Here is a 12,032-nt window from a genome sequence, read left to right as displayed (position 1 = left end):
GTCAAAATAGTTAGTTAAAATGTGGTTACTGATTAATTATCTGCAACTCACCTTGCTACCAGTTGTTTATAAAAATATATTTTATATTCGATATTCTTACGTGACCCACCCAGTCCTGTAAGCTGAAATGATCCGTAAAACAATTTCGTGTCTTTGTGTCGTATGAACAAATCTGCACTAAAACTAAATTTAGGTTCAACTCGTAAACGCATGATCAGTTGTCAAACAAAAGTACGGTTGATATTCAAATGCATTATTTTTCTCTTTCTGGTATATTGTTTTAGTATGATAATGCTGCATTAATTAATATAAGTGTATATGAAGTAGAAACATCAAAAATAATCAACGGTTGCGATAGACACCTATAAACTGTTACATGCTCATAATATCACTTTAGTACATTAGGCAATATGGACGAATAATTATTGTTAAATTTATCAACAATAATATTTATCATTGTATTGTTGAAAACACATTAAGAATCTATTATTTACATACCATAATTATATTGCTGAATATCTTCATTTAACATATTTCTGGTCTAAAGAAAATTCCAGGTCACCTAGTTCACGGATAGCGTCTTTATTATATAACGATTATTTTACTGGCCGCCAACTCCGGTGATGACCTGTATATAAACTCTGAATGTCCGCGAATTGACCCGATATACCTCGCGGGTTGAAATGCAATGCTTTAAAGTGAGGCCTCGCTTCCATTGTTCTTTATACTTTTACATGTTAACATGTTGACAGGAATAAGGAAGTAAGTACTAAATATGAGAACATAGCCTTTTAAGTATAAACGCTCTTGCGCTGGTAATACTCTAAAAATAAAAGGTGTACGCACAAACTGTATTGATGTCGAGAATTGAGTGTAAAACTGTTCTATCTATTAAGCCTTTTCATTCGAGATAAAATTGTTTCATACAGTAAAACAGTGTTACAAAGACGCGGATATGTTTCCAATGTTCTGGTGGTATACTCAAATCAGCCAATGGAATAAATGAAGTGTATTCATTCGTACCTAGCCGCGGGAAATTTTATTGGAATTTTATTGGACACCTACAAAGGTCAGGCTAAGGTGAAAAGCTGGCTTATGCAGCTTACGCCGAAAAAGGGTCAGGGTTGAGAGCTGGACCAGTCTAGAGCCATTATCTAATAACCTAATAAATTGAGGCTATTTCTCAGTCTAACAAATTTAGCTTAGGTTTTTGATGTAAGTCTATCTCTTGACATATTATGATTGAAAATATACATACAATTTCAACACAATTTTAAATTGTTTGTATTGACCATCAGTGTCAATGGGAGGGAACCAAAATGGAGCCTGGTGCAGCACCTTGCTTTTTCGCTTTAGATCTTTCTTATATGGTTGCATTGAGATAGAGATTCCCATACTGCACAATCAGTTTTTAATTTAATAATACTTCTTAGGCCACGACTTTTTTTATATTGGTTTACAAAAATTATTTTGAAAATGGTCCATCGGGCGGTCGAAAAAAAAAAAAAAAAAAAAAAAACATCATTGGAAAAATAAGTTAATACTAATAACATCAGAACAAAGACATCATATCTTTTATAACCTTAACACAGAGACGAAAAATCAAATTATGCAATGAAACACATCTATATCTTCAAATGAAATGAGTCACCTAAAAGCACCTTTTGTAACATCAGGCAATTTTAAACACTCCATTAAATGACATGCGTTCTTCTCCCATTAAAACAAAAAACTGCGCTTCATTTCCGTAATTCGATGCGCACCATTACGCAATGCGATGCCCGTTGCATAAATCTTATATAAGATAAACTACTCATACACAAAGCATGTGTTTGCTCTTATTGGACTTATGACATCGTCCATGAAAAAAAATCGAGGTAGATCGATCCCCGCGTCGTCGCGGTAATGTTTGTTAAAGTTGTTGTTGTCATGAAAACTCGTTGATTTACAACGCAAAACGTCTTATTTGAACTGACGCGAATTAATACAATCATAAATTATTTGTCAACTTGGCTTTTGCTTTATTTTGATAATTTAATCCAAAGTTTAATGTTAGCAAGTGTTTTTACTGGAATTGTAAACAAGGAGCCAGTTAAAGTCTTCCGAAAATGTGCAGTCTGTGTGAATTGACAGTTTGACGTCATCAAAGGAAAGCCGCTTGCTGTCTAAAGCAATAAAGCGACAAATTTCGCGCCGACAAAATTGGCTTCCTTTGTCTAGCAATCAACATGCCGAACCAATCGTGCGTTTGTTTCTCAATTGCAATCCTCCAATTTAATAATAGCACGTGCATAGCTCCGCCTTCGAATCTTTTGCAGAGAACGGAGGCGGAGTTTAACGGTTAATTGAGCTAGTATTTTACGCAAGTTGAGTTCCGATTTGCCGAAATTACTCGGCCCTAAGCATTAAAACGACAAATACATTTATCAATGATTTTCCGAGATATACCGATTTGTTCCGATTTCCAAACTTTCTGTACAGTTCCTATAAACTATGGCGGACGTGTTTACAAAATTCCTAAACACATTTATCGTAAATAATGGCAGTGTTTTATTGGATTATTTATACTAATTATCAAATTGCAAGGTAATACTTTTTTATCTACTATAATATCGGGTTTGTTTAATATAATAAACATGTTAAACAATATATTTGCGTCACAGACTCGGAAATAAATGTTGATGAGGTCGACATTTTAGTGACGCTGATTTTCCTATTGTCTGTAATTAAATAAATTTTGATAAGTGCCCATAAAAGGACTGGTACATACTGTGTCACATTGAAAAATATCCCGATCTCTGTAATATATGGTGAACCAATCGTTGATTGTACTTACTTGATTTTATTCGCAACCGTACTCAAACAGGATCGTTTTTTTTTCTCGTTTCGCTCGTTTTTCAGTGCGGTCGGGAATAAAATATATAAAAAAGACGAATTTCCGATTTTATTTTTTTTCCCATTTTCCAAAAATTAGGGTCGGCGGTTTTGTAAACCAAGAAATATAAAAGTCGTGGCCTTAGTAGAATCAAATGTTGTATTATTTCTAACTAATTTGAGAAAAATTATAAATGAACAATTTAGTTACAGTCGAAACCCGATGGCTCGAACTCGTTTGGCTCGAATTTCCGGTTGGTTCGAACTCGCATCAAAGCACCGATTTTGTATGCCTATATATTCATATAAAATTTTGTCTGCTTGCTCGAACTCGCTTAGCTCGAATTATTGGATGGCTCGTACTGTTTTTACAGTCTCTGCTACAGTTTTCACACGTTCTTTTGTTCGGATGGCTCGAACTCGCTTCGGGTCCCAAACAGTGTTATTTGATTAGGACCACTTGATTAAAGGCACGCACAAATTGATTTAACACCGGTCGCATAAACTGTTAATCAATTATGACCGCGTGATTAACGGCCTGCAATAATTGATTTAACACCTGTTTGCAAACATGTCATCGACTCATCGACTCAATCGTTAATTAATTTGAGTAAAAGATGACATTTTGTATAAGAGCTGACGTTCTTGTAGATGCTTTATCATAATGGCTCCAACGGCTAAATCACTAAAAAGCTTCGTTTCTCGACGACAGCTCCGGAACGCAACACAGACGGACATAATGTCATTCTTAAAAAAAATATAAATAAATAATGGAATGTAGTGCTGTCTCATATGTTAATATTGTGTATATAGTGCTGATGCATGTTTTGTTATTTATTGCTCTGTATTACCTTAAAATGTGCTACGCTAAAATGTGCTGATATTTACTAAATGCTATTTGTTAATTGTATTTGTAACTGTTTTAAAGTATTCATAAATTAAAGTATTAAGTATATATTTGTTTCTTATTAGCTTATAAATACGGAGTTTAAGCAATATGTGTACTCTTCAACTGGAGGTGAAAATGTACTGCAGACTTGTTCGTAAACAAAAGTTTATAAGAAATCGGATGGCTCGATTTCTCGATGGCTCGAACTATTGTTGCCGGTTCCGACTGTTTATACATTGGACATAGAAATGTATCATACACAATACTGTACCCAAACATTAGGACAATCACAATAGAACATGGTTTTTGTAAGTAGCAGAACAACTGGTGCTTCATGATGTACCAAGACTAAAGATTTGAATGGAAGATACATGTTAGGAAAAGGAACAATGATGGAAAGGTTATGAATAATTTATTGTCTCTTGGCAGCAAACATTGTAATTAATCCATATCAGTTACACCTGCCATAGGCGTTAGACAATCAGCATTTCTAAAGTAGTAAGGGACAAATAAAGTCATTCACAGTTTATGAATTGATTTTACAAATCATATCTTTTATTATAAATCTTAAAATTATCAGATTCACTTTTGTTGTTTCTGTCTTAAGTTATACATACAAGGTCTATAATTAATATAATTTTTGTTTTTAATAACAATGACCAATTACTTTTGCCTAAGACCCCTTAATGGTTTACCTTTCAAGTAAATAAAATATGTTCAATATTATTCAATCACATAATAAAAATTTATGATTTCCTTTCTGACAAAGATTTTTGGTATTTGGACATTAGTTTACACACATGTCATTTTATAATATGTCCCAGCCTTTTTTCCAGTCCGGGACTATACAGTATTGACAGTTATCACTTGTATTTGGAATGGTTGATGAGGTTACCATTAAGCAACCTGAACCTCATATACTATTGAAACATTTCAGTTGAACATAAAAATAAACATCAATTTATTAATGATATATATTTTCAACACTGAACTCATTCATTATGATTTTACAAATTTTGACTTTTAATTATTTGAATGGTAGAAAAGAATTAAACCATATAAATGTTGAACAGGGATTTTACGAGTGCAATATTCTGCATCAAATATGCGTACATTGCAAGTCAGGAATGTCTTATTTGTTAAAATTGGGTCCTATATGACGCACAATTTTTATGAATTTAAGTTCCTGATATAAACAAGAAAGACAACTTCATAACAATGTCTTGTAGGATTCTGATGTCTTTCTTGTTCATTATCAACCAATCATAAGTTCTGGCATCTGAAGTTGCTAGATACATTGGGAAAACTTTTATTGTTACTGTTACAAAAGAAATGCATTTTACAGTATGCTACATTGTCTATTCAGTGCTCCAATGTAATTTAAACTTAGCGATATGCAATTTTTAGTTGGTGTAAAAATTGCCTTTAATAGACAAGAGGCAAAGAAAGCCAATCACATGAGTTCAAAGACACAAATTGTTGAAGACATAAACTGTCACCTTTTGGTCTGGCTTTTGACACTAGTTGGCCCAGATTTAAACCAGGCCTATAGACATAGTCCTGACAAACACCCTGATTGAGTCATAAATGTTGCCACTGGAATCAAAACAAGATTCTATTACTATTTTAGATGGTGACTTAGTTTTTGGACTCATATGACCCAATCTAAACTCTGACAAGCAAGGATCATATTATTTTCGGTTTTGTTGGTCCTAGACCGATTGGGGTCATGAAAGACCGAATGAAAATCCCAAACAGTCGGTCCGATTCTGTTTGCTATTAAAATTCCCATGTCATGAAATCGATTACACAGTGTACATGCTAACACACCCTAATGACATTCTTATCTCGATTAGGGATAGGGTGATAAACCATTCGCTGCAGTCTCTAAACCGGTCAGGACAGGTTTATTGCACGTCAGACCAAGAATCAACAAGAGCACCGCCTTGCGGGTGCAGACCCCTCATCTATTTTATTCTTTTTAAGGTGAAGGGACTCTCATTTTCAATAAAAAAGGAGGGAGGGGTGGAGTGAAGAGGGGTGTATAGTGTGGGGTTGTGGACATTTATTACATTATCTTCCAAAAAAGCGAAAAATACAACAAAAAAAAAATCGGGGGGGGGGGGGGGGGGGGGGGGATTTTTTGGGTGCGATGGTTGGACGGTATTTCAAACATACCCGTTTAAAAAAAAAATGTTTGGGGTGGGGTGGGGTATAGTGTGAGGGTGTGTTGGTAATTTGTGAGATGATCTTAAAAAAAAAATAAAAAAATAAAAATAAAAATAAAAGAATTTGGAGGGGGGGGGGGTGGGGTGGGGGTTATAGTGTGAGGGTGTGGTGGTCATTTGTGAGATGATCTTAAAAAAAAAAAAAAAAAAAAAATAGGGGGGGGGGGAGGGGGGGGGAGGGCACGGGGGATGGTTTGGGTGGAGTCTATTGTGGTATGTCAGGTAAGAGTAGTTTTGTCAAAGTATCAATCAAATCTAATCATCAATAAAGAAGTTATGGCAATTTTAGCAAAATTTAATAATTTGACCTTGAGAGTCAAGGTCATTCAAAGGTCAAGGTAAAATTCAACTTGCCAGGTACAGTAACCTCATGATAGCATGAAAGTATTTGAAGTTTGAAAGCAATAGCCTTGATACTTAAGAAGTAAAGTGGATCGAAACACAAAATTTAACCATATATTCAAAGTTACTAAGGCAAAAAAGGGCCATAATTCCGTAACAATGACAACCAGAGTTACGCAACTTGTCCTTTTACTGTACCCTTATGATAGTTTGTGAGTGTTCCAAGTATGAAAGCAATATCTATGATACTTTAGGGGTAAAGTGGACCAAAACACAAATCTTAACCAAATTTTCAATTTTCTAAGTATAAAGGGCCCATAATTCCGTCCAAATGCCAGTCAGAGTTACATAACTTTGCCTGCACGGTCCCCTTATGATAGCTAATAAGTGTTGCAAGTATGGAAGCAATAGCTTTGATACTGTAGGAATAAAGTGGACCTAAACACAAAACTTAACCAAATTTTCAATTTTCTAAGTATAAAAAGGGCACATAATTCTGTCCAAATGCCAGTCAGAGTTACATTACTTTGCCTGCACAGTCCCCTTATGATAGTTAGTAAGTGTTGCAAGTATGAAAGCAATAGCTTTGATACTTAAGGAAAAAATGGACCTAAACACAAAAGTTAACCAAAATTTTCAATTTTCTAAGTATAAAAAGGGCACATAATTCTGTCAAAATGCATGCCAGAGTTATCTAACTTTGCCTGCCCAGTCCCCTCATGATAGTAAGTAAGTGTACCAAGTTTGAATGCAATAGCATTGATACTTTCTGAGAAAAGTGGACCTAAACGCAAAACTTAACCAAAATTAACAATTTTCTAAGTATAAAAAGGGCACATAATTCTGTCAAAATGCACGCCAGAGTTATCTAACTTTGCCTGCTCATTCCCCTCATGATAGTAAGTAAGTGTACCAAGTTTGAATGCAATAGCATTGATACTTTCTGAGAAAAGTGGACCTTAACGCAAAACTTAACCGGACGCCGACGCCAACGCCGACGCCGACGCCAAGGTGATGACAATAGCTCATAATTTTTTTTCAAAAAATAGATGAGCTAAAAACTTGTGAACAGCGGATTAAAGACGCATCCGAAAAGACGCGTCTGAATGCATGCGCTGTAACTAAACAAAACATGCCGATACATTTTCCACCAGCGTAATAATCCGTTAATATAATTATGAATGAAAGTCGCGGATCTGATCGACAGAGCAGCCGAAAGTTATTTTTATGGGCGGAACTTCACATAAAATAGTACAAAAGACAAGAGGGTCATGATGGCCCTGAATCGCTCACCTGACTCATTAAGATCAGATGAAAACTATGACCTCTATTGTCTACACAATGTTTTTCTATGATTTGACCTAGTGACCTAGTTCCTGACTCTAGATGACCCAAATACAATCCCAATCCAGATTTCATCAAGATAAACATTCTGACCACAGTTCATAAATATTGGATGAAAACTGTGACCTTTATTGTCAACACAAGGTTTTTCTATTTATTTGACCTAGATTTTTACCCCAGATGACCCAAATACAATCCCACCCAGATTTCATCAAGAATTCTGACCAAATTTCATAAAGGTTGGATGAAAACTGTGATCTCTAATGTCTACACAAGGTTTTTCTATTATTTGACCTAGTGACCTAGTTTTTGACCCCAGATGACCCAAATAAAATCCCAACCCAGATTTCATCAAGATAAACATTCTGACCAAATTTCATAAAGATTGGATGAAAACTGTGACCTCTATTGTCTACAGAAGGTTGTTCTATTATTTGACCTAGTGACCTTGTTTTTGACCCCAGATGACCCAAATACAATCCCAAACCGGATTTCATCAAGATAAACATTTTGACCAAATTTCATCAAGATTGGATGCAAACTGTGACCACTACTGTCTACACAAACAAATTGTTGACGGACGGATGCACCGACACACGCAGGCACGCACAACGGACGCCGGACATCACACGATCACATAAGCTCACCGTGTCACTTCATGACAGGTGACCTAAAAATATGTGTCGGAGATAAACATGAACAGTTGTGGTTAAAATCCCATAGAAACAAGGGCTGTTTGTAAAACATGCATGCCCCCCTATATGGGCTATAAGTTGTAGTAGCAGCCATTGTGTGAATACGTTTTTTGTCACTGTGAATGGTGGTGGTGGTGGTGGTGGTGGTGGTGGTGGTGGTGGTGGTGGTGTAGTAGTAGTAGTAGTAGTAGTAGTAGTAGTAGTAGTAGTAGTAGTAGTAGTAGTAGTAATAGTAGTAGTAGTAATAGTGTAGTAGTAGTAGTAGTAGTAGTAGTAGTAGTAGTAGTAGTAGTAGTAGTAGTAGTAGTAGTAGTAGTAGTAGTAGTAGTAGTAGTAGTAGTAGAAGTAGTCGTAGTAGTCGTTAGTAGTAGTAGTCGTGGTAGTAGTCGTAGTAGTAGTAGTAGTGGTAGTAGTAGTAGTAGTAGTAGTAGTAGTGGTAAAAGTAGTAGTAGTAGTGGCAGTAGTAGTAGAAGTAGTAGTGGTGGTGGTGGTGGTGGTGGTGGTGGTGGTGGTATGGTGGTGGTGGTGGTGGTGGTGGTGGTGGTAGTAGTAGTAGTACTAGTAGTAGTAGTAGAAGTAGTAGTTGTAGTAGTAGTAGTAGTAGTAGTAGTAGTAGTAGTAGTAGTAGTAGTAGTAGTAGTAGTAGTAGTAGTAGTGGTAGTAGTAGTAGAAGTAGTAGTAGTAGTAGTAGTAGTAGAAGTAGTAGTAGTAGTAGTAGTAGTAGTAGTAGTAGTAGTAGTAGTAGTAGTAGTAGTAGTAGTAGTAGTAGTAGTAGTAGTAGTAGCAGTAGCAGTAGCAGAAGCAGTAGCAGCATTACAAGACCAAAACTTAAGAATGATCAAATGGGAAAAGGTAACCTAGCACTGGCAGTAAATATGGGGCTCATTTACAGGTCAGATTTGGAATCTCTGCTGTAAAATGAGATTTTGAATGAATTAAAGGGAGGCAAATCTGTAATAATAGTGTTTTTCCCAGTAGGGCAAAGGGGCATAGCGCATTACTTTTAAAAAGGGCATTTTAGCGCGCAGTTTAGGCAAAAAAGGGCAAAAACGTTCCCTGAATACCTGAATTACGGGGCAACATTTAATCGCATCTGAAGCAGTTGTGGAAAAAATAACATATAAATAAGCACATTTAATGGTTATTGATGTATTTAACTTACTATGATTTATATTAATATATTTACCTTGCAATGTTCATTTAAGTTCCATGCTATTTCAATAAACTGTACAGCACGACAAACATAATAAAGCAATACATGCATATGAATCTGATTCTACACAGATCCACTAACATATAAATGAAACCATGTTTGTCTTATCCCATTTTCTAACAATAATCTTGCCAGATGTTTTAAATAACATTGCAAGTAAATTGATCACTAACAATATGCAAACACTCGTTTCCGTGACATAAATCCACCAAGTAGATTATAAATAATGTTGTTGCTATCTAAAACATTTTTATGCATCGTTGATTATCACAGACATTTCATTAATTTCTTCTTAATGTATAATCTCCATCGTTAATTTGATCGTTTACGACGTTTTTTGCCATTTTTGCCAATCGCAATTTAATTCTGTAAAGTCCGCAATGTTGTTCAAATGTCAAATGATGTAAGCGACAGGTGCGCATAGCAACGTTAAATCGTATACGCGATTCGCATTTTGTTCAATTAGTATACGTCTCAGTGATTATTTCAATAATTAGCTCTAATTATCTTAAAGACGAAAGCGATAAAGAATAAATTTGTTTGTATTTTTAAATGTAATTATGCGTAAAAATATATGTTTTGATATACTGTGAAACCATTATTAATCGTCAGGCATTAATTTTCATAAATTTCGTCACTCGACCGAGCGGCGAATTTAAGATCCTAACGAACAATCATGCTCTATGTTTGAACAAAAACAAACACTAACTTTTTTTTTTAACAATATTTCAAAACTTTACCGTAGACATGAGGCATTAAATTCCAACATAATCCATGCACACATTCACTGCTGTTTCGTAATCAAGATTAATCCGGTTTTGACACAAAGGGATGTAGATTACACAAGGTACTTAACTGACACGTTACACTTCTTTAAAATGCGTGTGCAGTACAGCTGTATCGAATCCGTTGACTTCGTTTATGTAGAATGGTAATGAATTAGCGCTAATTGTTTATAACTTTATTACCCATTAGGTGCATTGTGTTTTTCAGGGGTGTTGCATATTAACCATCACGCAGCGAATGCCGATGAAAAACAATAAACCAAATGAAAAGATGACGATGTGTGATCAACATGCGTATTTATCACAAGTTAATAAAGAATATTTTAATTGCTGTTTGTTGTTTGATTGTTTGCGTTTAACCACACTTATTACTATTTTATATGTATCAATTTATTTATTTTTAAATTATTGACATTATTGATTTATATACCGGTAGTTTACTTTTTAAGAACAAACACACACATAGAGTTTATAATTTTAATGTTGATATCAGGATAAAAAGTGACATTTGAGACCAATTACTGTTCTTAAAACAAGAGTTCCGCGGTCGGAGATGACCGCATTGAAGCCGGATTTTTGATTTAAATGACAGGAAAGTACCTTTCGTGTTTTTGTCAATGCAATACTTAAATTACTGAAATATTGTTCAAAGGTCAAAATGAAATGTAAGTACTTTTCAAGGCATGAGCAAACCTTGTGTTATGTTTTGAATGCATGCATATACATGAACAACAATAACATTTAAGGTCACAAATATGAACTTGAATTGACAATTAGGAAAGTTTGATCTCAATTTTTTTATTTTTTAACATTTTTACATTCAAGGTCACGGTGACCTTGACCTTAAAATGACCAGTGGTCATCTACTAGTTCTGGCCAACCTTCATATCAAGTTTGAAGACTCTAGGTCTAAGCATACCAAAGTATTAACAACTTTAACATATTTACATCCAAGGTCACAGTGACCTCGACCTTCAAATGAATGACCTTGAAATGACCAGTGGTCATCTAAGTGTGCTTGCAAACCTTTACGTCAAGTTTGAGATTCTAGGTCCAAGCATACCAAAGTTATAACAATTTTAACATTTTAACATTGAAGGTCACAGTGACCTTGACCTTCAAATGAATGACATTGAAATGAGCAGTGGTGATCTTCTAGTACTGGCCAACCTTTATGTCAAGTTTGAAGACTCTAGGTACAAGCATACCAAAGTTATAACATGGAATAAGAACTTTAACATTTTTACCTACCAAAGTTATAAGAACTTTAACATTTTTACATTCAAGGTCACAGTGACCTTGACCTTAGAATGAATGACCTTGAAATGACCAGTGGTCATCTAAGTGTGCTTGCAAACCTTCATGTCAAGTTTGAAGACTCTATGTCCAAGCATACCAAAGTTATAACAATTTTAACATTTTAACATTTAAGGTCACAGTGACCTTGACCTTCAAATGAATGACATTGAAATGACCAGTGGTCATCTTCTAGTACTGGCCAATCTTTATTTCAAGTTTGAAGACTCTAGGTACAAGCATACCAAAGTTATAACATGAAATAAGAACTTTAACATTTTTACATTCAAGGTCACAGTGACCTTGACCTTCAAATGAATGACCTTGAAATGTCCAGTGGTTACTTACTAGTTCTGACCAACCTTC

The 12,032-nt window shown here is 35.1% G+C and overlaps 1 protein-coding gene and 1 long non-coding RNA gene across 4 annotated transcripts in view; one reads left to right on the top strand and one right to left on the bottom strand.

Annotated features, from left to right (window-relative positions):
* Positions 1 to 12,032, bottom strand: part of LOC127854976 (syntaxin-like) — a 95,165-nt gene that overhangs the window by 44,180 nt on the left and 38,953 nt on the right. The gene's annotated exons all lie outside the window — the stretch shown is intronic.
* Positions 10,907 to 11,733, top strand: LOC127855013 (uncharacterized). The gene is made up of 2 exons (XR_008037285.1): positions 10,907 to 11,116; positions 11,658 to 11,733. It is a non-coding gene; the product is annotated as an uncharacterized LOC127855013 (long non-coding RNA).

The sequence above is a fragment of the Dreissena polymorpha genome, chromosome 1, assembly GCF_020536995.1.
Source record: "Dreissena polymorpha isolate Duluth1 chromosome 1, UMN_Dpol_1.0, whole genome shotgun sequence".
Classification (NCBI taxonomy): Eukaryota; Metazoa; Mollusca; class Bivalvia; order Myida; family Dreissenidae; genus Dreissena; species Dreissena polymorpha.
This window is presented reverse-complemented; position numbering and strand designations above follow the sequence as displayed.